Below are 25,426 nucleotides of genomic sequence, written 5' to 3' on the forward strand. Positions count from 1 at the left end.
GAGCAGTATATAAACCTGGTTAAATAGTATACAGGGTCGGGGGGGAAAGTGTTCGTCTGCAGCATCCTGAGTGGTGTTGCTTGCCTGCGGTTTAGGGACCACTGGGGATCCGGAAATGCATTCCGTCCTTCTCTGTAGTACCAGAGGATTCCGCTGGGGGGGGGGGGGATGTTCAGCCAGCTGTTCCTCTTTCCTTCCAGCCCAGAGCTCTCGGGGATGCTCTGCCCCGAATGTGGAATGTGGGACGGCCACCTAACCCCCTTCACTGCTTCAAACGCTGTGCATGTTCTCGGCGAGCCTGCCTGCTCGCTGCAAAACGACCGTCCACGCCCGCGTGAGACGCGGCCTGCTTACACGCGGTTCGCAGGACGGTTCCTCCAGTCCGCACAGGGTGTATGCACCGTGCGACTACATAGGGCAGAGCGGCGTGCCACACGGGCCTGCTGCGCGCTCCTTGCGGGGGTGAGAGCCACACGGCGGAAGTCCACAGTGGCAGCGCTGAATAGGCGGAAGAACACGTGCGAGAAGGATCCCCAAGTGGGTGACCAGTGAAATATCTCGAGGCCCTCGAAAACGCATGGGCAACCAGTTTGCGACGTCACAGCTATGCGGCTCACGCTGTTCTCTCCTCTGCTGCTCATCGCAGATGAATGGGTCACACAATGCCCTTTTCACTGTTTTGCCATGCATTTTACCTCTTGCAGAAGGCTTTCGCACACACCCGTAATGACGGCGGGTGGCAAGCGGCTGAGCTGATCACCGAAACCTGTGGGCAGAGTGCGCTCGCATTACGGCCGAATTCCAGAAAATAAATCCACCTGTAAACTCGAGACGGTCGGATTCTGTCGCGAAAATATTGGCTAGATCTGCCGCAGCAACATTTAAGAAGCACATCGATAAATCCGCTTTTGGCATCCGTGTGTGCCTTCGTCTCCCCCTCCGTTTGGCGCCTTGTTCGTGTTTGTACTGCAGCCACGAAGCAACTATACTCGGTGACAACTTAAGAACGGCACCGGAAGTTGCCGCTGTGCCTTATCACAGCAGCCGGATGTTTCTCCACGCGGCGCAAGTAGGGCGCTACTGGGAATATTTTGAACATGGCGTGAGCCGTCCCCGTGATTTTTAAATGCAGAGCATTTCAGTAACTCACGATGTCACCCGCGTTGACGTCGGTAGTCCGCACCGCACCCCTCCCTACTACTATCCGGTGCCCGGTTTCGATCCCTCGACCCTGCGGGCGGAACGCAATGTACATGGTGCTCTACCCACTGCGCCACAGAGCCGACACAGAATGGGACGCTATGAACGCGCCTTATATCGTTGACTCATTCAAATTACTGCTGACGAGCGCTCTCTCGTCAGCAGTTGCCACAAGTGCAACAACATTAATGTAACGCAAACTACTTAACGTCGTGCGCCCCGAAAATGCTCTGCATTTGATCGTGCCCCTCGCGAGGGGGATGTTTCACTGCGTCTTCTCTCGGTCGCCGGACCCGTGGCGCCATCTGGCGGAGGCGCGGCACAACTCGTAGCACTTTCTTTGAAAAAGCGCCTCGAAAGCGCGGGAAATATGAAATAGGGATGACGCGCTTTCGAGGCAATCCGCCGACGCGGCTGCTTTGTGTACAGACTCGGCGGCGAGCGTCCCGGGATTCTTGTGCCGACCGTACCCCATTTCTCCATTTGGACCTTTCTTTCTTCGCGGCCGTTGCTTCTCCTGCCTTGTCACGGGCCAATTTAGTAGCCCGTGAAACGTGGTTGCGGGCGAAATAAAGCGAAGGAAACGCGGGCAAGAAAGTGCCAAACTCTCCCGGTTGCGCGGGAAGGTTTTTTTCTTCCTTTGTTCTCCGGAATAAACCGGTGACTTGTTCTCATATGGATTGGTGTTAGTGTCCGCTGCAAAACATCCCAGAAGAACACAGCGTCCCGGCACAACATAAAACAATGATCAATTGCCTCTGGTTGATTACAGAGGCGACAATTGTCCGACCAAGGAATAGACATTCCTTTTTTGCGCAGCCATGTCTAGACTGGGAGTGTGAAGAATGAAGCTTGAAGAAAAATGTTTTTTGGACTTATGCTTATAAAGACTCCAGTGACGACAAACAAACTGCGCGAGACAAGAAAGACGATATCACGCATTCATAGCAAACCCCTTTCAAAACGCGCGCGCACTGACGTCACGGGCTCGGCTTTTGGCGGAGTGATACACTACATGAAGTGGTGCCGTTCTTGAGTTGTAACCGAGTATAGCTGAACAAGTCTTCTCCTGCACCAAGGCTGCGCACGAGCGTGCCGCCTGACGAGTGGTTATCGCTCACGATGACCGCCACATTGGTTCCCATCCATGCCCGACCCAAAGAAAGGGTAGCTCTGCATGCCCGAATCTGCTTTACGCGTCTAACTGTTTATTGCCTTTTAACGACGTAATACATGCATGTCCGGGAACTTCAATGAGTGGGAAAAACAGCAGCAACGAACGCTACTTTCTTGCTGTTGTGTGTGAGGGTAACCGTAACGCGTTACTTGGTTCCCTCGGTAACGCAGGTCCCCGCCTTCAGCGCGAAGTTCGGAATAGCACGAATAACGAACTGGGACAACTTTAGGAAGGAACACGAGGAGGGGGTAGAAGAGACAACGACGGAGAGCAAGTCCTACAAGCACTGGGCAGGGGAGCAAATCGCCTTGGTGGAAAAACGCACTGAGAGAATTGCAACCACAAACCAAACCCTACGTGTCGACGCAAAACTGGCACATCTCTGGAAAGCTCGGCGCAGTCTGACCAAACGCTGGAAGCGGCAGCGACGCAATAGAAAGCTCCGCAAAAAAAATCCAAGAAATCAACAAACAGGCTGCGCAATACGCTGCGGAGCTATCCAGGGAGAGCTGGCTCAGCCTGTGCGACGAACTTCAGGGAACTCTATCGGCTCGCAAGACGGGGCAGCTCCTTAGACGCCTTATTGATCCAGTGACAAGCAAGGGTGAGATAAACAGAAATATGACGAGTACGTTGACCAATTATAATGGCGATGTAAAGAGGCTCTTTGGGGATCTTAGAGACAAATACCTCAAGACGGACAGGAGTGTACAGTGGCCAGGATCTTATGGGGGAGCACCCAACGAGACGCTGGACAAACCGTTCACCGACTTTGAGCTGAAGGTGTCAATTGCCGAGAGCCGGCAGAATAGTGCCCCGGGTCCAGATACCATCACGTATAGGCTGCTTAAAAACTTGAGCGACAGATCCAGGAAGGATCTCTTGCGGCACATGAACGAAGCCTGGGTGAGCGGCAACCTACCGAGGCGATGACAGGAGGCGGAGATCAGGCTCATACCGAAGCCCGGAAAGTCCCCGCACATTGACAATCTAAGGCCCATTTCCCTCACGTCTTGTGTGGGTAAAGTGATAAAGCGGATGGTGCTAAATAGGCTGCAAAAGCATCTAGATAACACCAATAAGATGCCGGATACCATGTTTGGATTCCGAAAGCGCCTCGGAACGCAGGACGTGTTGCTACAAATAAAAGAGGAGGTCATGAAGCAGGCCACGAGACATTCGCCCACAGCCATTTGGCGCTTGATCTCAAGGGCGCATTTGAAAACGTCTCTCACGCCAGTGTCCTATCGAACCTCCAGAGCACCGGATGCGGAGAACGGGTATACAAATATATACGGGACTTCTTGACTGACCGCCAGGCGAGAATCAAAGTGGGGGAAGAGGTATCCCCTCCTGTGAAACTGGGTAGCCAGGGAACCCCCCCAGGGATCCGTCTTGTCACCCCTTTTGTTCAACATGACGCTCCTGGGCCTGCCAAAGGCGCTCGGAGCGATCGAAGGATTGGCACTGGTCGGCGACTTTGGCTAGTTTCGGTTTCCGAAATTGTGGCGATCCTAGCGGCCCGGTGCTGCTGCGTGACCCTTCCCTTTCCCTCAGCGTTTCTTTCTTTCCAAACCGTCAACGCTTCTGCGCCTCCTCACGCATGCGCAACAGCTCACCGGCGCCAATATTTTTTTTTTCTTTCTCTTGGCGCGCACGGCGGGCCAGTTCAGTACGTGCGTGAGCGAGCCGGAGTGCGAAGGGTTGCGCGGGTTGCCTAAACGCCTCCACGGGCTGAAAGTTTCGCTGCATTATAAAATACATTCGAATGTATTCTAAATATGGGGCAGCGGAGGAACGAGCGTTACCACTCCTGCGCAGCTCTGTGGTGCAGCAACACAGGGCGGTACAGTTCGGCCAAGTTTCTCGCCTTCTCCAAAGACGACAGGTAAGCTAGTTAGCTTTGCACAAGTTATAGTGAATGCCGTAAAAGCCGACCGATTGCACTCTTCTGTTTTCAAAATAATTCGCGCATGTAACGTGAAGTTAATGAGACATGTCCCTCGTCTTGGAGTGGAAACTAATGTGCAAGTATATCTCAGCTGTGTAGGTACGCAAAGTTTTAGTAGAAGTAAACGCGTCTTTGGCACGCACACTCTTGCTCGCAAGATCAATTTGTGGTTGTGGTGGCATTGCCGTTTTTTGATTGCCTTAGTAACTGCTGGAACGTCGATTCAGTATACTTACCAAGGTATTTTTTGTTGTTTCGTGCAGCAGGTATGAGTCTAGGTTTGGGCCCCAAGTCGAGGACGGTTTGCGACTTAATTGGACGTTTCCTGCGGTGACTCTCCTCAATCCATCCAATGTCATCACGACGCACCTGCTCACAAACAAGGCAAGCTCAACTGTACGCGCTTCTTGCCTTTTACGGCGTACCTACTACCACAGCGATTGGTGGGGTGGAGGTGCTGCTCCATAAGCATTTTTTCCTCGGCCGTCTTGCTCCAAAACGTATATTTGCGGCGAAACTACTGCCAAGCGTTGCTTCAGTGCTCCGAAAAATCTGACATAACACCACGGTGTTCAATGCGAGTCGATTTTCACATGAAGCAGTGGAAGGCCATACCGAAATACATGCTTTGTCTGCAGCCGCCATTGCAAGCGTTTCGCTCATTAAAAAATAAATAAATAAAACGAAGTAGCATTGCCGCTTTGCTGTTCAATCTAAACTGTGCGCCCGCGTCTTGTCGCCTTATCGCGAGTGGGTTTGGTGTTCCATAGTTCGTGTGCTTCCGCCCACGAGGAACCACGTGTGCCCTGCTGACTTGAAAAGGAGGGTGCAACTATCGTCGCAGCTACTTGGCAGCGGAGGCGGCGAGCAGAGCGGACGCTTACCTCCGCTTATTTCACAGGTTGCAAATATCGCATTTGTTTTGCTACGCATTTCTGCCTTTGCTGCCTCTGCTGCCCTGTGTTGCTGACACAAAAATTGTTGTTCACCGCAAGCCCTGTTTTGCTAGATATGGCAAGTGAATCAGATTTTAAGCGTGAAATGCGAAAAGAAATTAGAGAACTAAAGAGTGGCCTTGACTACATGACTAAAGATGTCGAAGATCTTAAACAGGAATGTGCGGCGTTAAAGAAAGAAAACTCGCAGCTGAAAACGAAAAACGAGGAAATCGCACAGGAACTCGCTGAGCTAAGGGGCATGGCAAAAGAAAACTCGTTGCGCATCACAGCGCAGGACCAGTACTCCAGAAACAAAAATTTGGAAGTTAAAGGAATCCCGCAGGAAAAAAAACGAGAACCTTGTTGCCGTGCTTACTAAGGTCGGGGATGCGTTAGGAGAACAGATCTCAGAACATGACGTTGAAATCTGCCACCGTATTCCCGCGCGTAGAAATACCGCTGGTGGCCAGGATTCAGTCCAGGTTCAGAGCCCAAGCTCTGGTGCCACTCCGGGCATTGTGGTAGTTTTCAAAAATCGGTTGAAGCGAGACGCAGTTCTCGGGAAAGCACGAAAGACAAGGGTTGCCACAGATGAACTAGGTTTCTCAGTAAGAAAACCGGTCTTCGTTAATGAGCATTTGTGCCCTCCAATAAAAAGGTTACTTGGGATGACAATAGCAAAGAAAAAAGAGGTGAACTGGCGATTTGCGTGGACGAAGGATGGAAAAGTGTACGCACGGCAAACGGAGCAGTCCCGCCCCGTCTTGATATGCTGCGAAGCTGACTTGGCACAGATGCGCGACGCGCGTCAGGTTTTAGTTTAATCTGTTCTTGGTGTATGCCAATCCGCTATTTCTGGAAGTTTTCGCCAAATGGCTACTCCGGACGATATCACGTTCCCTGCGAATAGTGGTTATCTAGCATTCTTACATTGCAACACGCAGTCTGCACGGAACAAGGCTGATGAATTGCGCACGCTCATTAGTAAATTTCGTGTCCGATTTCATGTGATCATGCTCACAGAAACGTGGTATTCTTGTGAATCAGATGTACTTCGCTTACCAGGATACCAAAGTTATTACCTAAACAGATGCTCTCGACGTGGTGGTGGTGTTTTGCAACTTGTATCCGAAGAAATGTTATGTACCCTGTTACCGCAGTTCACACAAATCACGCCGGATTACGAAGCTCTCACGTTGGAACACGCTAAATATTTGTTTGTGGTAGTGTAGCACCCCCCTGACGGGTGCGTTAGCAAATTTTTTGGTTTTCTGAGCGGTCTATTGAATTTCGCCGACACGAACAATTTTAACGTAATCATTGGCGGAGACTGTAACATTAACATGCTTCAGAACACAGCCTCTACCCGCGATTTCAAAATATTGCTTGACTCTTTCCATTGTGCAAATGTCATAAAAGAACACACACGCATAACTTGTAATTCGTCAACCCTATTAGACTTATTTATTACGAACAATAGTGAGAATTGCGTTAAGTCTGGCACGATTATATTGGGAGTTAGTGACCACCTGCCTGTCTATATGCTTTACAAACACAAATCCAGTCTTAAAAATAGAACCTCCAAATCCGAGTCGTACACTGTACAGGACATAAACATCGACACCTTAGATGCGTTCCGATATGAGATGATAAAAATAAATTGGAACACGGTATATGAGTGCACGAGTGCGGAGGAAGCATATAATGTCTTCATGAGTTTGCTTAAGTTTACCTATCTGAAATGTTTTAAGTTCAAACGGGTCAAAAAGTCGAAAAAGCTACGAAAACCATGGATGACACATGAGTCGTATAGATTGATTAAAGAAAAGGATGCTTTATTCGCCAAATTTGTAAAAACCAAGAAACCTCGTGATCTTTCGAAATTTAGGAAATTCAGAAACCACGTAACCAAATATCTGCGCAGTACCAAAAATGCCTACTTTGAAAACCTGTTTAATGGACGACTTGGAAATAGCGATTTAATCTGGCGAGAAATAAATACGCTCCTGAACAAAAATTCTTATCGACAAGATGAGCTTGAATTAAAAATTGATAATGCATTATTCAAGGGTAAGGAATTAGCCCTTAAACTTAATACGTATTTCACAACTTTAGTCTCCCCCCAATCGAACGTAGAGTGTCATGCAGTAAAGCAATTCTTAGATGCTCAGAATTTGGAAACGGTTTTTCTAGAACCCACGTGTCCAGAGGAAATACACTCAACTTTCATATCCCTAAAAAATAGCAGGGCTCGTGATATTGATGATATAGGAATCAGGCCTATTAAATATACCCTTGACATCTTGTCACCAGTACTTTCGTTGATTTTTAACCTTTGTCTATCTACGGGTACTTTTCCGACAAATATGCAACGCGCAAGAGTAACTGTACTATATAAATCCGGGAACAGAAACAGTTTCTCAAATTACAGGCCGCTATCAATATTACCTGTCATCTCTAAAGGTCTAGAAAAAATTATATTCAAACGTGTCTCATGTTTTTGCCAGAAACACTCTTTATTATCTCCGAAACAGTTTGGTTTTCGTAGCGGTATGTCTACCGAAATGCCGTTATTAACACAAAAAGAATTTATCCTTATCGGTTTCGAAAATAAGCTTCTTACCCTGGGTGTATATATTGACTTCTCGAAGGCCTTCGATAGAATCAATCACAGAATACTAGCTGTTAAACTTGAACATTATGGTTTCCGCGGTATTTCACTTGGGTTTTAATGTCGTGCCTAAAACATAGAAAACAATGTGTCGTAATTGATGAAAATCGCTCCTCCTTATTAGAAATAACATCCGGAGTTCCGCAGGGTAGCATACTGGGACCACTACTCTTTAATATTTACGTAAATGATATAACCAAGCTGAATAAAAATGCCGAGTGTATTATGTATGCAGATGACACTACCCTCCTCCTTCAGTCCACAAATGTTCACGATCTCACTTACGCAGCTAATATTGAATTACTAGAAATATTAAAGTGGACTGAAATAAATTGCTTGGAAATAAATGGATCCAAAACAAAAGCTGTTTTATTTACACCTGTACAGAACATAGTGAATCGTAACCTCAGTTTACACTGAGGATCAGAAAACATAGAAGTTGTGCAGGAGGTGAAGACATTGGGAGTGATTTTTCATCAGCACTTGAACTGGAATACACAAGTCGATCATGTGGCTAAACGATTGTCAAAGGCGTGCGGTGTCCTATGTAAATTTCGGCAGGTACTTCCATCCAAAGTTAAACTGTTACTTTACAACTCTATGTTTGCGCCTCACATGAATTACTGCAACCTGGTATGGGGAAACACATCACAAAGCAACATTATCAAGCTTGTTTTATTGCAAAAAAAGGCCATCCGCCACATCGCAAATGCTTCTTATGACGCGCACACGGCCGAGTTATTCCAAACGCTAAACGTGCTTCCCCTGCAACACAGTTTTCAGTTTAATCTAATCATGTGATATGAGCACAGTTTAAAATGTAAAAATGAACTTTTCTTAAAATTACGTAATCTCAGGACGCCTCATGAATGCCAATATAATGTTAGGAACAGACACTCATGGTTAATACCTTTTTCTCGCACAAACCACGGTTTCGATAGACTGGAGCACTGCATGCCCACTTACTTAGAACACCAACAACGCCAGGAAATCGATTTGTGCACTATTACCAAAAAAGAGTTAAAAAGATATCTTACACTGCAAAATAAATAATTACGCCTTTTTTTTTTACAAATTGCATGTTTGCGCAGTATCTCTTGTTCAATCTTTCATGACTTAAATTATGTCTATTAAATCTATGTTAGTGAAAGAATTTCGTTGATGCCTTGTTGTTAATACGTGTATATTTAGTGAAATTTTTTTTTTATTTCTCGTTCCCAGTAAGTTTCTCGTTTCCCAGTATGTACACCTTCTTGGTATATGCGAAATGTAAACTAGGTAAGATTGTTCTATCATACGTGTGCTCCTCTACATTTTTAAAACGAATGTTTTTGGTGTTTTTATGAATGTTATTGACAATGCAACATGTCGCCCACATGTATTTTAGGCTCTTTTTTTTAATCTTTGCTTGTTTTCCTCGATGCCAAGAAATGGGCAGGAACCCCGTCAAGCTACTTTGCTGTAGCTTTTTGTTCCTGCCCAACATTTTTTCTACTTTGTTCTGTAACAGGAAAAAATGTGAAAATAAAGTTTAAAGTTGAAGTTAGAATGGTCATGCCGTATCGGACAGGATGAGATAAGAGGCGCTGCCCAGACACGAGCTAGAGGGTAGCTTGTAATAATCTGGCCGATATGTGCGGCTTACAATACAGGAAAGCGTTTTTTTTTTCTGGGTGTCTTCTCTCCCCCCCCCCCCCCCCCCCCCCCCGCCTTCCCTCCCACCCCCGGTAAGCAGACTGTTAATTCACGCGCCAATAAAAAAAAAAAAAGACGGGTGCGTTCGATTTGTGTTCTGTGTTCTACGACGTGCACATGGTTGCGCATTGTTTTTGTACGTAAATATAATCCAGCAATGAGTGTCTTCAGTGCGGTCATTGTGTTGCAACAGTTTTTTACGGCTGAATTTTGTTGGTGTGAACATGATTTCTTGGAAGTGTATGCAGGTTAATGGGCGGGTCACCGCTTTCTTTCAGAGTTTGCGTTAACTCGCCCGAAAGGCAGGGCTTGAAGCATGTGTGCGTGCTTTCTTTTAACATATAGGCTCCCAATTATTGCGTCTCTGAACTGAAACGAATTTTTTTAATGTCTAAGGAACATTCCTGTCTCGAGGTGAGCCCAAGAAACAAGTATACATTGAGTGGAACTTTCAAGTTCTTTTCTTCTCCCGCCGAGGTGTGCGCGAAAAAAAAATCTGTGCAAGGACTAGAACTTTCGAAGTTCTTTCTTCGTAATCAAGTATTGTGTGCCTAAATGTGTATTCATGGGTGTAACTTTTGCGCAACTTTAGACGGAGACAGATACAAAAAGGGACACGAAGACCTGTATCTGTCTCCGTCTTAAGTTGCGCAAAAGGTACGGCCATGAATTGAGAATTCCAACTAGCCCGCCTAACCGTGTAAAGCCCGTACTACATGGAGCGATTTCGCCTGCGAATTCGCTGATGCGGCGCCGCTCGTGCGGCAAAACCACCTTTTTTCGTTGCTGCGGCAAAGTGCCAAACATTTGAAGCGGTTGAGCAAACACCGCTCGTGCGGCGTGTGCGGCGTAGAGGGGCAGGACCTGCGGCCAATAGGAGCACAGCTCGGCACCACTTGCACGCTTGGAAACCAGATGGCGTTGCTTGTACGAACGCGACAAAAGCGCGGGCACACCAAAACGTTTGTCTTCTCTGCTGTGTGTGCGTATATTGATAAAGAATTGGCGATTCTTATATAAAACCGCAAATAAACTTATATTTACCGCAAACCAGGCAGAAACAACTTGCCAAGAAAGTAAAATAAAACCACCCTTGATAAAATCACAACAACCTTTGCTGGTGGCAAACTTAATTCAGTCTGCAAACAAGGCGCATCTGAAATGCGAAAATCGTGGCGTTCGCAGGCCCCATGTAGACGACAATTCCCGGCATTGCGAACTTCGCAAGTGCGAATGTTCGTTCCAGCGGATTCGCAGGCGAAATTCGCTCTATGTAGAACGGGCTTTATTGTAAATATGTGTGTAGCACGTTTTTTTCCTATTGTACAATATTGTATGCCTAAATTTGCATATGTCATATTTTTGCTTAGTCCAATACTGTGTACATAAAATGTATGTGCAATATATGAGTGTAGTACAAGTGTTTTCATGACTTCGAATCAAAGACGTCCTCATATGAATTTTGAATAAACGCAAAGCAAAAAGAATGTTTGTGTAACACTCCAATTAATATCGCCACAAAGACAACAATTCGACACCAGAAAACATACTATTACCTATACATGTTTTCTTCGTTCAATTATTACACACGTTACTGCACACATAACAAACGACGGGCGGCGGCCATTTCGAGTCATCGCCGCCGCTCGTCCAACTTTTGCGCCTGGTGCCATTGCCGAGCGGCCCATGAGGCAGCGACCGGAGGCAGGCGTGAAAGTTGGGCGAGCCTCGGTTTCAGGGGCCGGCGCGCGGCGGCCCGGCCTGGCTGCCGCGGGAAAAATGACGTCAGCAGTGTCCGCGACGTCACCAACCTCCTTTCTCCCCTCGCCACTCGTTGCCATGACGACAAGTGCAACGTTTTTCACACGCCACGTACCACTAGGGGAGGATTTGGCACTGTTGCGAATTACGCGGGACCACGGTGGATACTACAGATCCCGCCCCGTGGGATTGGGGTGTGCGCTATATGCCGATGATATCTCGCTCTGGACGACGAAAGTAGGCTTATTAGGATGGATCTAAGACACGCTGCAGGCAGCAGCAGATGTAGACAAATTCGCCAAAGGGTGTGGCCTTAGATGCTCCCCAGCTAAATCAGCACTGGTGATAATCCGGCCAAGGGCGCCTAAGAAACAAAAAGAGGACATAAAAGTCAGCCTAGAGGGCGAAGACATCCTTCCACGCCCTAGCACAAAAATTCTCGGATTAGTCATCGAGGCCGACAACAGGGCATCTATACCCGTTGCGAAACTAAAGCGCACGTCGGAACAAATCCTTCATATGCTCCGACGGGTGGCGTCAAGAACCCGAGGCCTCAAGGAGAGGGACACACTTAGGCTCGTCCAAGCCTTTGTGGTAACCAGAATAACAAATGTGGCACCTTACCTTCTCCTGAACAAAGCGGACACACAGGTGCTGGACGTCATCATCCGCAAAGCCGTCAAGCAAGCTATTGGAGCTCCTATGAGCGCGTCTACATGCAAACTCTTGGAAATGGGCTTGCATAACTCGGTCGACGAGCTCATTGAGGCCCATCTCGCCAATCAGAAACAAAGGCTTAGCCAAACAAAAGCGGGCAGACGCATCTTGCCGAAAATCGGCTGGAAGGCGACGCTATCTGAGGGAACGGCCCGCTCCGGGCGCTCGTCCGGCCTGCCTGCATTTGTGGACGCACAGCTTCCCAAGCCGGGAGGCAGTGGCGGCGTCCCACTGCAAAGCCCCACCTTGACGCAGTGTCCAACGTGAACAGCTCTCAGCGGATCAACGTCCAAGAAGACGTCGACCAGTGGCCGCATTCGTCTCCCATACGGGCATTCTCACTCGGCGCCAGTTGCACACACCACTCGCTGCGTGTTCGCCGATACTGCCGGTGAATGCATCCACGGCTGCAGCAGCGGTGTCGCCCTATAGTTTGGAGCTCGAAAAGGCCTCTTCGCGAAGCAGTTCGCCGAGCTCCGTCAGGGCGGCGTGTTGAGTCACCCCTGCTTGGCCGGCCGTCAGGGTCACGAGTGGCGCGCATCACTCAATTGTAAGCGATGCTTCCTTCGGCATCCGCCGACCCGGGGCCACACTCACATCGCTCGGGCTTCTTTTTCCGCGAAACGATGAGTGGTGCCGGCGCTCCCCTTCTCCCACGCCCCGTCTGAAAGGGCACAGGAATGCGCGTGGGCTGCGTGCAGCCCGTCGGCAACACGCTACAATCAGCGTTAATTAATGAGCCCCCTGCGAGAAGGCGCCGTTCAGAAAGGAAGTCCGAAAGCACCGGCTGCTTGAAAAGCGGCTGTCCAAGTCGGCCGTCTCATAAGTGCCCAGTTCGCTCGCACCCCGGAGGCACACCGCCCTCTGATCAAACCGGAGACCGAACAAGGCGTCGTCACTGTTGCGCGCACAGATAGCGCCCATGAAATGGCGCCCGCTAAGTCCTCCCTCAGCGTTCGCGATCGTCTCCCGGCCACCCCGCGCGCGAAGTCCGCGCGGCCAAGCGATCATTGGGCCTAGAGCGGCGCGGTTCCTGCGCGAATTTGTCAAGCTCCTGTGCATGCTTGCACTGCGAAGACTGGCTCAAATAAACACACTTTTCATCGTTTATCCGGGCGACAAGGCGGTATTTGTTTTTATAAAGCCCGAAAGAAGAAAAACTACCATGCACAGTTTGCGGCAGACGCACCAACTAACAGCAGTGACATCAGTAAAAGGTGCTACGTGATTGGACGATGTCCAAGATGAGAATTAACACGAGTTTCGGTTCTCTGAGACAATGTGCTTGGCATCCGACGTTATCGTTGCATGGGCATTCTCGATATCTTGGTAACCGGCATACCGCACTTCCAAGTTGTCCGCTGTAAAATGCGTCAGATAAGCCTATATACCAGCACGGCTTGGAATGGTAGCAATCACTAGCCGAGGCGTACGCAGTGGATGAACGCCCTCAGCGTCACCACAGATGCTCAAATGCAATGCGCTTTTCCCCATCTTTGGAGCTTGCCTCACTCATGCCTATATCGTAAAAAGCGTGTTCCCACCAGGCCGAGGGTCAACTGATTCTGGCCTGTGCCCATTGCCCCCAAGCAGTCGGCGGTTATGGCAACAGGATGCCAACGAGAACTCGCTAGCGCGTCAGTGTCGGTCTGCACGAGTTCTGCGAAGTCGCTCGAGAAGAAATGAACGTTACACCGCAAAAAATGCTGAATTCAGTATGTAAAACAGTGCTCAAAACAAAAATATCAACTTAAAAGAACATCCACCATCGGGAATTCGAACTTGCGACTTGCAAAACATATCTAGAGCACCAGACAAGTCAACTTGAGCCAGAGATAGCGGGGTTGGAATTATAAAGGATATTATGCATATAGCCAGATTACATTTTTATTTAGTTCTAGCATTCAAAGCAGCTCAGATGGCTATTTGTTGTACAGCGCTCGTGCAGTAAGCGTCCCCCCAATCCCCACAATATCTCATGTCTAGCGATTGCATTCCTTAGACGGAAAAGCGCTCGTAGATGTGTGGTCGTGCTGCTGACCGCTGTGCTTGCTCACCCAGAGCAAAAAAAAAGTGCTTCCTGCACCCTGGTTTTACGCGGCACACTGTAAAAGTTTGGGTTGATTTTATTTCTAGTGCCTATATTGACGTCGCCGCCTTCAATTGTCATTAGATTTTTCTACTAGCGTGCCAGTCAGCGAAGCGTCGCATGTGCACTTGTGTGCAGCGACTTGGATTTAGAGCTTGATACAGCCTACAAACTAACAAAGCAAAGGCACGTCTTTCCTGGCACAAACGTGTCGTAGTTTAGTTTCAACTGAGCCAACGAATTGCGACGATCCGCCGGCCGATCAAACGCTCGGCCGACCGACTCCGTCGGAGGGTCGGCGAGCCGGGCAGTAAAGCCGAGCCATGTCTTTGTGACGTCATACAAAACGTCACAGGAAATCGGCAAGGATTATGCAAAGAGGAGGAAAGCATTTTCGAGTTGATTTTTCTGCTGAATAAAGTCGCGTAACCGCAGCGAGAGTGGTCGAAACATGGCCTAGAGACTCCAGACTACAATTTGCGCTAGTAACCCCGCAATGTTTGTAAATCACTTAAAGCGCGCCGAGACAGACAATGCTCAGAGGGCCACGACGAATGCCACGTTTTACGCTGCATAAGACGCCGCCCCCGTCACACGGCGTGCCCATTCTGCCTGCATGCAGCCACAGCCACGTGGCCTGTATCCAACGGCAGCACCATCCCGTAGCGGCGCTTTGAAGAAGTAACGCCTGAAGTACTTGGTCAATGTCTTTCCTTCGGCGACGCTTAGCTTATTGCAACTATCGCTACTGTGCCCATTACGGATGTAGACGACGTTGTCTTTCAAAAGCTACGGCGGCAGCTGAGGCTGGCAATTAAGAACACTCGTGGTCAAAACTGGCGTAAACAGTTCGAGGCGATCGAGTGAGCCGAAGGCGAGCGAAGGGCGTGTGCGAAGCCAAAAAAGCATCACACAATTTTTTTTTTATTTTTTTCAATCGCCCGTACCTGAGCTCTATGCTTCAATGTTAACCTGCAAGCTGTTTATTGTGTGTCGCCTTCTTGGGCGTCACCGCCGCCACGCTGTCGTCTGCTGCTCTGTTCCAAGGGGGGGGGGTCGATTAATCCTCGTCCAACTAGACGTACACACATCCGCCCCCTCGCCTGTCTCGCTTCCCTCCCTTGCTGGATCTCTCCAATAACAAGCCTATGCCAAAACGCACGCCAAGTGACGAACGAGCCGTATCCCGGCTAGGACTACGAGCATTAAAATAATAATAATGCTAATAATAATAATAACAATAATAATAATAATAGTTTTGGGTTTGGCGCAGCACCTTACGTCGTGTTACAGGTCAGTTACATGAAGGGTGCTTCCTGCATCTTCCACTGCAGTGTCGTGCCCACCAGAGCTCCACGATGTATTCAGGCCTTTGTTGTCCAATGCCTACGATCTGCGTTCTTCAGTTCGAAACTCATGCTCTCGGGCGAAGCGGAGTCGAACCCGGTGCCTATGAGTGAAGCGGAAGCTGACGCCTCCGCTTTGGCTGAGCACGCCACGATGTTAGCTGGTCTGAAACGAGTGGTGGGGAGCAGGAGGCTGCTAAGCACTGGACGCTGCCAAAGTCGCTGCCCTCGGGGAAACCACTGCATTGCAGCGAAACGCAGGTGGTCACTCTCATCAGCTGGCAGCCATTTCGTCCCGATGCGACGATGCTGAAAACAGGCAGTGGCGATCGAACATTCTCTTTTTTGGGAAGAAGAATGGGCCGCGGCGGAGAAGAAAGTAATGGCGCTTTGCTGAGAAAACCTTGAATTAACAAGTTCACAATTCGAGCGTGTACACAGGCTTGGCAAATTCACTCAGGCCTATACATCACAACAAAACTAGCATTTTACAAGGACAAAAATCAGAAGACCTCGTCTTCAGCGCGCAAACTAAAAGGGGCGAAGACTTTTCCCCGGCGACCGGCCGACAGGCAAAACAAATTGGTGCGCTTTGCAAGAACTCAGAAAAAGCTTTTCAAAGTTTCAGTTGACCACCTGCACATTTACAAGCAGACTTACATATATGACGTCACCGCTGATGGTGTGGTACTAGGTAGCAGATAGCTAAAGTATGACAAGTGCATGCAAGATCAAAATATCACTTCGCCCATTCAAGCCGTCCCCACATTATCGCTATCGCCTGGTAACATCCGCAGTCTAATGCCAAAACGGGATTTGTTCTGTTCGTTCCCACACGATTGTGACTGCGATATTCTTGCCCTCACCGAAACCTGGCTGTATCCTGACGTAACCGCTAACGAAGTGTTCCCTGATTGTAGCAATTTTAACATTTACCGAAATCACCCTACTAGTTCTTCTCGCATTAAAAAAAGCTTTGCAGTCGTACGCCATTAAAGTGCACTCTAACATAGAAATTTTCTGAGTAGCATGCATAATCAAATCCGCCACACTGCTCATCGGCAATTGTTACCGGCCTCCTGACTGTAGCCATTCGGTTTCGGAAGAACTGCGCAGTAGCATCACTGCAGAGGCGATCAATTTCTGCCACACTGATTCCATCTATATATCTTTGGGGATTTCAATTTTCCCACGATCGACTGGAACCAGTTGTCTTCCCCTTGCCGCATGTCTACAGAATTTATCAACCTAGCCTTTGACTTTAACCTTTCCCAAATGGCGAGTCAGCACACTCGCGGCTCTAATATCCTCGACCTAATTCTCACCCCCGCTCCTGAAACAGTCATTACCCTACTCACACATATGGATTTAGCGATCGTAGCCTTCTTCAAGCAACCCTTAACATTCGGCCACCTTTTACTGGTATTGAAAAGAAACAATAAATCCGTGGTTACAATAAAGCTAACTACAGCAAATTCGACGCCCAACTAGAAACCTTCTACAATGACATATTCCCGCCATCCTTCTCCAGTCGTGACATCAAAGATAACTGGGTGCTTTGCAGAGACAAATTATGCGCGCAAGCAAATCGGTACATTTTATTTGTTTTGCACGACACTTTGTTGACTGCTGCTTCGCCGCCTGTGTATTCTTTGAGTTGTTAGGGGAAGTCAAGTTCGCTCCAATAAACGTGTTTTCCTTGAAGACAACTGCGTCGTCTTTGGCTTCGTGACAATGTAACTAACCCCTGGTTTACTAAATCCATCCGACAGCTCAGAAATAATAAAAAAAACGTCTATACCACGCGGCAAAACGACTTGGTATGTCCTCGGCATGGCAGGCGTACAAATATTTTATGAAAACTTACTGATCCACGATTCAATCCGCTGAACAAAAATAGTTCTCTAACAATGCCTTCCCCAAACTCTGAAATCAAATTCTAGGAAGTTTTGGAAACTAATATCCCCAAAACAGGATGTTTAACAAATTTCCTTGCTAGATGATCACCATGCTCCCCTCTCAGAGAGTCATTGCTCCTCAGCTTTGTTGAACACATCCTTTTTATCCATTTTCACCCGGAAAGACCACTCCGACGTTCCGAAGGTTGCCGATCTCAATATAGATTGCATGCAACCTATTGAAATAACGCCTGAGGCTATAGCACTTATTGTCAATAATCTTAAGCTATCTACTTCAGCTCGCATTGACGATATCAATTCCAAAGTTCTGAAAAACACCCTTCCCGTTTCTGTTAACATCATGTATCACCTTCAGATTTTCAGAAATCTGTTCAGACTGTTCAGATTGTTTGAGATTGTTCAGACAAAATTGAGATTGGTAAAATAGTCCCCGTGTTTAAAGCCGGAGATAAACATTCACCGGAAAGTTATCGTCCAATCTCTCTAACGTGCATCTGCTGCAAACTTCTTGAACATATATTCGCTTCTCATGTTTTCCACCACTTGTAATCTGACCACTTCTTTTTTAACAACCAATATGGATTTAGGAAAGGTTTTTCTTGCGAAACACAGCTGCTGGAATTTACGCCAGAACTACAGTCATACTGAATTTTTCTCGATTTTTCAAAAGTGTTTCATAGCGTACCCCGACTGCCGTCTGATTGCTAAATTATCTGCACTTCGATTAGACTCGCTCACTTTATCTTAGCTTCGGAACTTTCTTTCGCTCCGCCAGCAGTTCGCGGTAATAAACAATTTCCAATACCCCCTTTCCCACGTAACGTCAGGTGTACCACAGGGGTGCGTCATCAGCTCCCTGCTATTCTTAATCTATATTAACGATTTGCCAATCAACACCTCATCTCGCATGGGAATTTTCGACGACGATTGCATTATATACCGCTCAATAACCTGTACCGACTACCACTTAACACTGCAAAATTACCTCAAGAAGATTAATGAATGGTTCAAAAAATGGCCGATGTCGCTAAACAAGCAAAATTGGAAAATTATGTCTTTCACACGCAAGCAAAGCATTTCTAGCTATTCGTACAGCATTGATGATGAACTTCTGTCGCAGGCATCGTCCTACAGGTACCTTGGTATTCATTTCACACCAAATCTTTCCTGGTCACACCATATCACCACCATATGTGCAAAAGCTTCAAAATCATTGTGATACTTACGCCGGAACTTGCTTAGCTGTCCCACCCATGTTCGTCAGCTAGCTTATCAGACATTCTTTCGCCCACAACTTGAATTCGCAGCATCCATTTCGTCCCTATATCAAAATTACCTCATCAACATCCTTGAAGCGATTTAAAATAGGGCAGCCCGATTTATTCCGCGAAATTATGACTACCGTAGCAGCGTAACAGCAATTAAGCTCTGCCTTTCTCTTCAATCACAGCGTACTCGGCGGGATATTTCCCTTCTCTTCCACAAGTATGCCTACAGCAATAAGCCATTCCCACTAACTCGATATACCTTCCGTTACAGCTCGCAGGTTGCATTTCACGCGATTACATGGGTCAACCGACGCCTTCAACTCATCGGCCCTTCGTCGTGTCATACGCTTGTGGAACGATTTCCCGAACGGCATCGCATCTCAATCAGAGCCCGAAAATTTCCGACAATGTCTGCACTCTTCCTTTTCGTCATAGAAACTCTAGATTATTTTTTTACAACTTTTTGTGTCATATTTTGTATCGCTCCAATGTGTTCATAATCATTTATTATTCGAGTTCCTCCCGCTTACATATTAAAGTCATGTGTCACGCTTTGCGACCTATTGCTTTTTTGTACCGTATAATGTCCTTACACGTATGAGATAACATTCGGTTTTTTATCGCCCTTTACAATCCTGAGTTTTCAAAACGGGAAGAACTTGCTTTGTTACTCTCTGGTATAGATAAAATTTGTCTGGGCGTGTCGAAGACGGTTTCTACTGAGTTGTATTCCACATATCGATGATTGTAGGGTTTAACGCGCCGACGCAGCGCAGGCGATGAGGCGCGCCGTAGTGGAGGGCTCCGGATTAATTTTGACCACCTGGGGATCTTTAACGTGCGCCGAAATCTCGTACACACGGGCGTTTTTGCTTTTAGCCTCCATCAGAAAAGCGGCCGCCGCGGCCGGGAATCGAACCCGCGACCTCGTGCTCAGCAGCGCAACGCCTTAGCCACTGAGCCACCGCGGCGGGTATTCCACATATCTGTATTTCTTTCCACCTGCAATGTTCCCACGTGCAACTTCAAATGACCTTTTTTTGAGCGTTATCCTCTTTTTCTCTTTACTGACATCATGTGTTACATGTTGCTCCATTTTTTGTTCATTCGAAATGTGGCGTTATCTGACAATTCTGCCGCGACACTTACCCTTTGTTACACTATTACTCAATGCCCTGCAATAGGGTCCTGTAAGGTATTTTTAAATAAATAAACAGATAAATAAGTAAATAAATACACAAATAAATGAATAAATAAATAAATAAGTAATAATTTTTATTGCCAAAAAGAACAAGCATACAAAATAAGCGGGCCTGTCGAAGACTGTGGTGACAAATTATTACAGAATAGTGTTTACCCAACACCAACAACTTAAGTAGAAAATATACACCATTAAATCAATACCGATGGGCACACGAGACTTCTTATATATATGGCACAGCGGGAATTTGCTCGCGACAAATACTTTTAGATGCGGAGCATCTCATGCTAGGGGCTGTGTCCCTCCATCCCTTGTCCGCCGTCCGCACTCTAGTGCGCATGCGCCCCATCAGTGTTTGGGCTGACGTCAGCGCAGTCCCCTATAAAAAGAAATAGTTAGGCGGCGCCCAGTTTCGATCCCACGACTCTCTGGCCGCAACGGGAGGTACGTGGCGCTCTTCCCACTGCGCTACAAACCGAGACGGGAGCATGTGCTACGAACACGCCTTGTGTCCTTCACTCATTCAAACTACGTCAAGAAGTTACAGATACAACGAAGGCACGCGAAGCTGAACGTCAACGGAAACGACGAACTGAAAACTAATGGCAACTTCAACCGACCCTATAGCTGCTTCGCATACTACTCATGGTTCCCTTACGGGACGATGGTGTAATTTTTTTTTTCACATCAAAGTGTTACAGGTTGCACAGGTAGGTGCAGTGGTATGGAATACATAACTTGAGAAACAACGGACCATCAGTGTTTAATAAGTATGAATCAGACGCCCGGAGCAGAATTTTACATTTTGATTTTGTGGTTGCCGCTAGTATTTCATCGGGCAAACCATTGAATGCTTTTGGCACATTGTAAATAACGCGTGTTGAAGCACCGTAGCGTGTTGAATGTTGGGGGACTAGATAACGAGTTTTTTTTTTTTTCGTAGTGCTCTCGGTGCGACGTACTCTTTTTTAAAGCTAGAGTTACACAGGCGTTTTAGCGCAACTGTTTGCACAAATAAGGGGCGGAAAACCAAGCGCACAAAAAATGTTTTCATGCAAAGTCAGGCCAGAACGGCAGGGAACACTTTCAGGATATTTTTTTAACAGAGTTAACTACGGTCTTTCAATGTACAGAACAAAAAGATATTATTGATTACAATATTAGCTTTTTTTATCTAGGGCTTGAACTATTGATTTTTTTTTCTGCGATGTCGAACCATAGATCTGATCTTAAACAAAAGCCATGCGACACTCCGAAGCTTCCTACAAATATAAGAATACGAGTGTGAAATTGCTACGACATATTGGAATCAACATGAATTCCAAAATATTTATGAGTTGACAAACTTCACAGGGATACACTGACACTACTTGCAATGCAGAAACACTTCGGTCAAAAATACAGGAGCATTACCGTATGTGCTCGATACTAAGCAACCCTCTTTTCCACGATCGAGATGCCCGAAGTGAGAGAGGGTGGTGGTGCTTACAGTCAAAAGAAATAAATTAACACCCACCCCACACCCACTTTTTTGCCGCGGTATCTCGACCGGGCCGCAAGAGATGTTTTAGTTGGCAAACATTCAAGAGAAAAATGTGCAGACAGTGAACCCACTGCTCACGTCTGGTACTCAATCACCCTCATTACCACTCGAGTTCGTTGCACCGTTTGCGCCGCCGTTCTCTGTATCCCACAGGAGGTCGTCGTCTGTTCTGTCGAAGTCGTTTGTAATTGAACACTTCATAAACGGCCTGCTCACATCAACTGGGGCCCGCAAACACGCGCCCGAATTCCACCCTGCGATGGTTGCTTAGAAAACGGGGGCCGAAGATTCGCATGCAGACATTTTTTTCTAAAAGTAGGGAAGGGAGGATGCTGAGAATCGGAAAAATGCGGTAGTTGTGGCAAACTTCAGAGGAAAATTTTTTTTTTTGCAGAGTTCACTCGCACTTTGTTTTGGGAAGAGCAATTCGTGGCCGCACAAATGCCAAAGTCGTCCGCGTACTGGAAAACGATGCATTTATCAGTAATAGAAGCAAAGTACTTCATGAAAAGGTTGAAAACCAAAGGAGACAGTATAGATCCTTGTGGAACCCCCGCTTGTAATAACATTATTGTGCTCTCGCTACATTTGTGCCCTACAGTCACACTTTGTGAGCGGTTAAGGAAGTAATATTTAGAACGGCGTGAAATGACCCCCTTAGCCCAGACAACATAATTTTTTTATGCAGAATGGTCAGGTTGGATGTGTCAAATCGTTTGGATATGTCTATGAATAGAGTGCAGCTACATAAATTAGTCTCGAACGCCTAATATACCTGGGCTGATAACTTTTCTAAAAGTGGTATGGTGCCACGTCCTGCCATAAAATAAAACTGAGGGTCAGGTAAGAGACGAAACTCTTCTATGAAGGAGCTCATAGAATTGAGAAATAATTTTTCATTATCTGGGATAGAATAGATAAGACTGAAATCGGCCTATAGTTTTCAATGCTGTCTCCTTTAAATCGAGGCTTTACGAAAGCAGTCTTTAAAGTGACAGGAAAGACAGCCACGTCTAAAAACACGTGTAACATAAAATGTGGTACCTCTGCCAATACCTCAAAGTAGTGTTTTTTGAGAGTAAGAAGTGTTATTCCGTCCACTGGTGGCAGGAAAATATAACTGTTTGTATAGCGGTTTTGAGGGCGCCGCGCGCCTCCAGCCCCGGCCCGAGAAGAGGCTCGGTTGAGCAGCTCGCGACGCTGGAAACGCGATCGGCCGGGTCCCGTCATCGCCCAAGGCCGTTAATTGACGCGGCACGGGCCCCGAGGCGAGGCCCCGCAGCAACAGGCCGGGGAAGCGGCGGACAGGCCCAACTGCCGGCCGGGGGGCGCGAGTGCCCGCCTGCTGAGAATGGCAGGAGCTTACGGGCAGTCGCAGCGACAAATAAGAGCTCCGGCGCCTCAAGTCTCCTGCTGGCCGCCATAGGCCACGCAGAGAAACATGCTACTAGCGCGACCAGGGGTGCCGAAAGTGGCGCATGAGTCGCGTCATCAGTGCGCGCAATTCGAGGGGAGATGACGAAAGACGCGCTCTTCAGAAAGTCTGGCCACATTTCGCTTTGACATGGAGCGTTGGCACGTACGTGCCTGCCTCTCTTCTGTTGGACCGCGAAAGTCAGAGCTCACGGCGGGCGACAGCACAGGTACCGCGCGAATGGAACGACGACGACAGCGGTGGCCGTAAATAAAGGGCCCGCCCACGACCGGGCGACGCTTTGTTCGCGCGCCCTGTTTATTGGCACGCAGCTTGGTTCGAACAGCTCGGCCAGCTAGGGCAGCAGAAGCAGCCGCGCCTGCGAGAAGGGCCCACCGGAAGCCGGCATTCCTGCCGCCGCCGCTAGACGGAGGACGGGGTCAACGAGCGTCCGACTCCGGCACGGGCCGGCCGGTACCTCCACGGGGCCACACACCCACGCTGGGCCGGTCTTGGAACGAAGAATGCGCGACCGCCTGCCGACAAATCTCCGGTAGACGAGGAGCCGAAAGGAGCGAGCTAATTGCGCGGCCCCTTTGCGTGCAGCCACCGGTCGGCCGCCGAACGACTGTGACCGCCGGCTCAATCCGTCTTGCGCGGGGTCAAGCGCACGCCGCCTCGCGCCCTTCTCGATTCCGAAAACTCTGGGGACAAAGAGGCGCTGAAAGTGCGCGGCCCTTCCCGCTCCGCTGTCCCTTCCCGAGTGTGCGGGGGTCGACGGCCTGGGCGTCGCGCAAACACCGCCGCGCCCTTAGCCGCTGTTCAACGATGGAGGCCGTCGGTTCGAAGCTATAGGCAGGCTGGAGCAGCAAGACCACACTACGGTGGCCACCATAACCACACGGTGGCGCCGCGTGCTGGCGATGAGCACTCGCCATTCTCTTCGCATACAATCTCCAGCGTTTATGATACGCCCCTTGAACAGAAACCTCGGGCCATCTCCACTAACGTGCAAGCTAGGGAGGAGCGGGGCATGCAGTGTATAAGTGCATTCCAAGATTTTAAGTCTCTCTCTTCCCGCACGGCGCGCGCTGATTGGGCGCCGCTGATTGGGCCGCTGGGAGGAGAAATCGCGCGCTTGCTGAGGCGTTGAACCGGATTACGTGAGCGACAGACTGGGCGTAAGTTGCATTTGTATCACACGCCGCAGCATGCAAAGAAGTATGCTCTACAGAAAAAAACAAAAACCTGGCTTTGAAGCCAATTTTAAGACAAAATTGAACAAATTTCGGTTATTAATGAAATTAAATCCTGATTCTTCTGTATATTAATTAGGTTTAAAGTATGTGAGTTTTAACCGTTTTATCCATTATACATTTATTTTTAACCATCGTTTGACAGCTGATTAACCGTGACGACAGAGCCGCTAAGGTGCTTCGCCCCTAAAACTCGCAACAAGTGAGGGAAAGAGTGAAAAAAACAAAAGGAACCTGGTCATAGGAAGGGCGCTACGTGTGTCTCATCACGTCACGGCCTTCGTGATGGGCGACGACGCCATTTTCGAAGAGAAATCGCCCCCAAAACTTTCGCCCATGACGGAAGACGCTGACGGGATGCGGAGAATTCCTTTATGAAGAAAGTTGAGAGAAACGCGAAAGCGACGATTTTTCGCGCACCAAGTAAATGCATTCACGAACGACCTAACGTATACCGTTACGTCATTTACCAGACAAAGGTGCACCATTACGTTTTCTTCATGACCGATGCATGCATTGCTTTATCCAGAGCCGGTCCTTTTTCGCGATTTTAAACTTACCGTTTCACCACAATAGACACCAGATTTCACGCACGTGTGAGCGGGCAACTGTCATGTAATTTATTTAATCATACTCATGCTTCACTGCAGAACAGGCAATGAGGGCCAGCAGAACGTCAGTTAATAGGGCAACGTGGTACTGGTTAATGATAAAAAAACGGCTGTTCGTTGCATTACAAAGACCCCCCCCTCCGCTGACACCGATATCCTCGAAATCGGCTTCACCTCTGGACACAAATGCGGTGCTGGGAAGACATTCCTCTAGGAGCAATTTATAGCGTCTTGATATAATCAAAGAAATCTTGCACCCCTCCGTCTAACGACGACCATGGCTGCACGCGATTCTTTGGCTCCCCAATCCTCCACTGCGAGTTTGCAACTGCTAGTCTGCAGGTACGCACCACTTTTCTTGAATACCCACAGCAACTCTCGGCTGTGCATTCCGTAGGCGTAAAATTTGGGTTTGGGGTGTACGGCGCTAATGCGCCCCTGCTGCTTGGCGAACGCTTCGATGCGTGGCACTGGCGTAGCCGGATATGGGGGGCGTTATACGCCGCGCGAAAAAGAAACAAGAAAGGTCCTGTGCCCCAACAACAGTTAAGTCATTTTTTCATTGCGGAAGTTTGCTATTTAGCATAAGGGGGAATTAAATGTACAGATACACTCCGGATTCCTGAAGGAATCGGAGCAGGGGGCCATGATGTGGTCCTTGTTTTAGTA

General features: G+C 48.0%; 1 protein-coding gene across 2 annotated transcripts in view; it reads right to left on the reverse strand.

The window, feature by feature from the left end:
- The window catches only part of LOC144168748 (glypican-5-like), a 157,758-nt gene that overhangs the window by 109,842 nt on the left and 22,490 nt on the right, over positions 1-25,426 (reverse strand). The window lies entirely within an intron of this gene.

Source organism: Haemaphysalis longicornis, unplaced genomic scaffold (genome assembly GCF_048455015.1).
Source record: "Haemaphysalis longicornis isolate Haplotype H1 unplaced genomic scaffold, Haemaphysalis longicornis Haplotype H1 scaffold_2, whole genome shotgun sequence".
NCBI lineage: Eukaryota > Metazoa > Arthropoda > Arachnida > Ixodida > Ixodidae > Haemaphysalis > Haemaphysalis longicornis.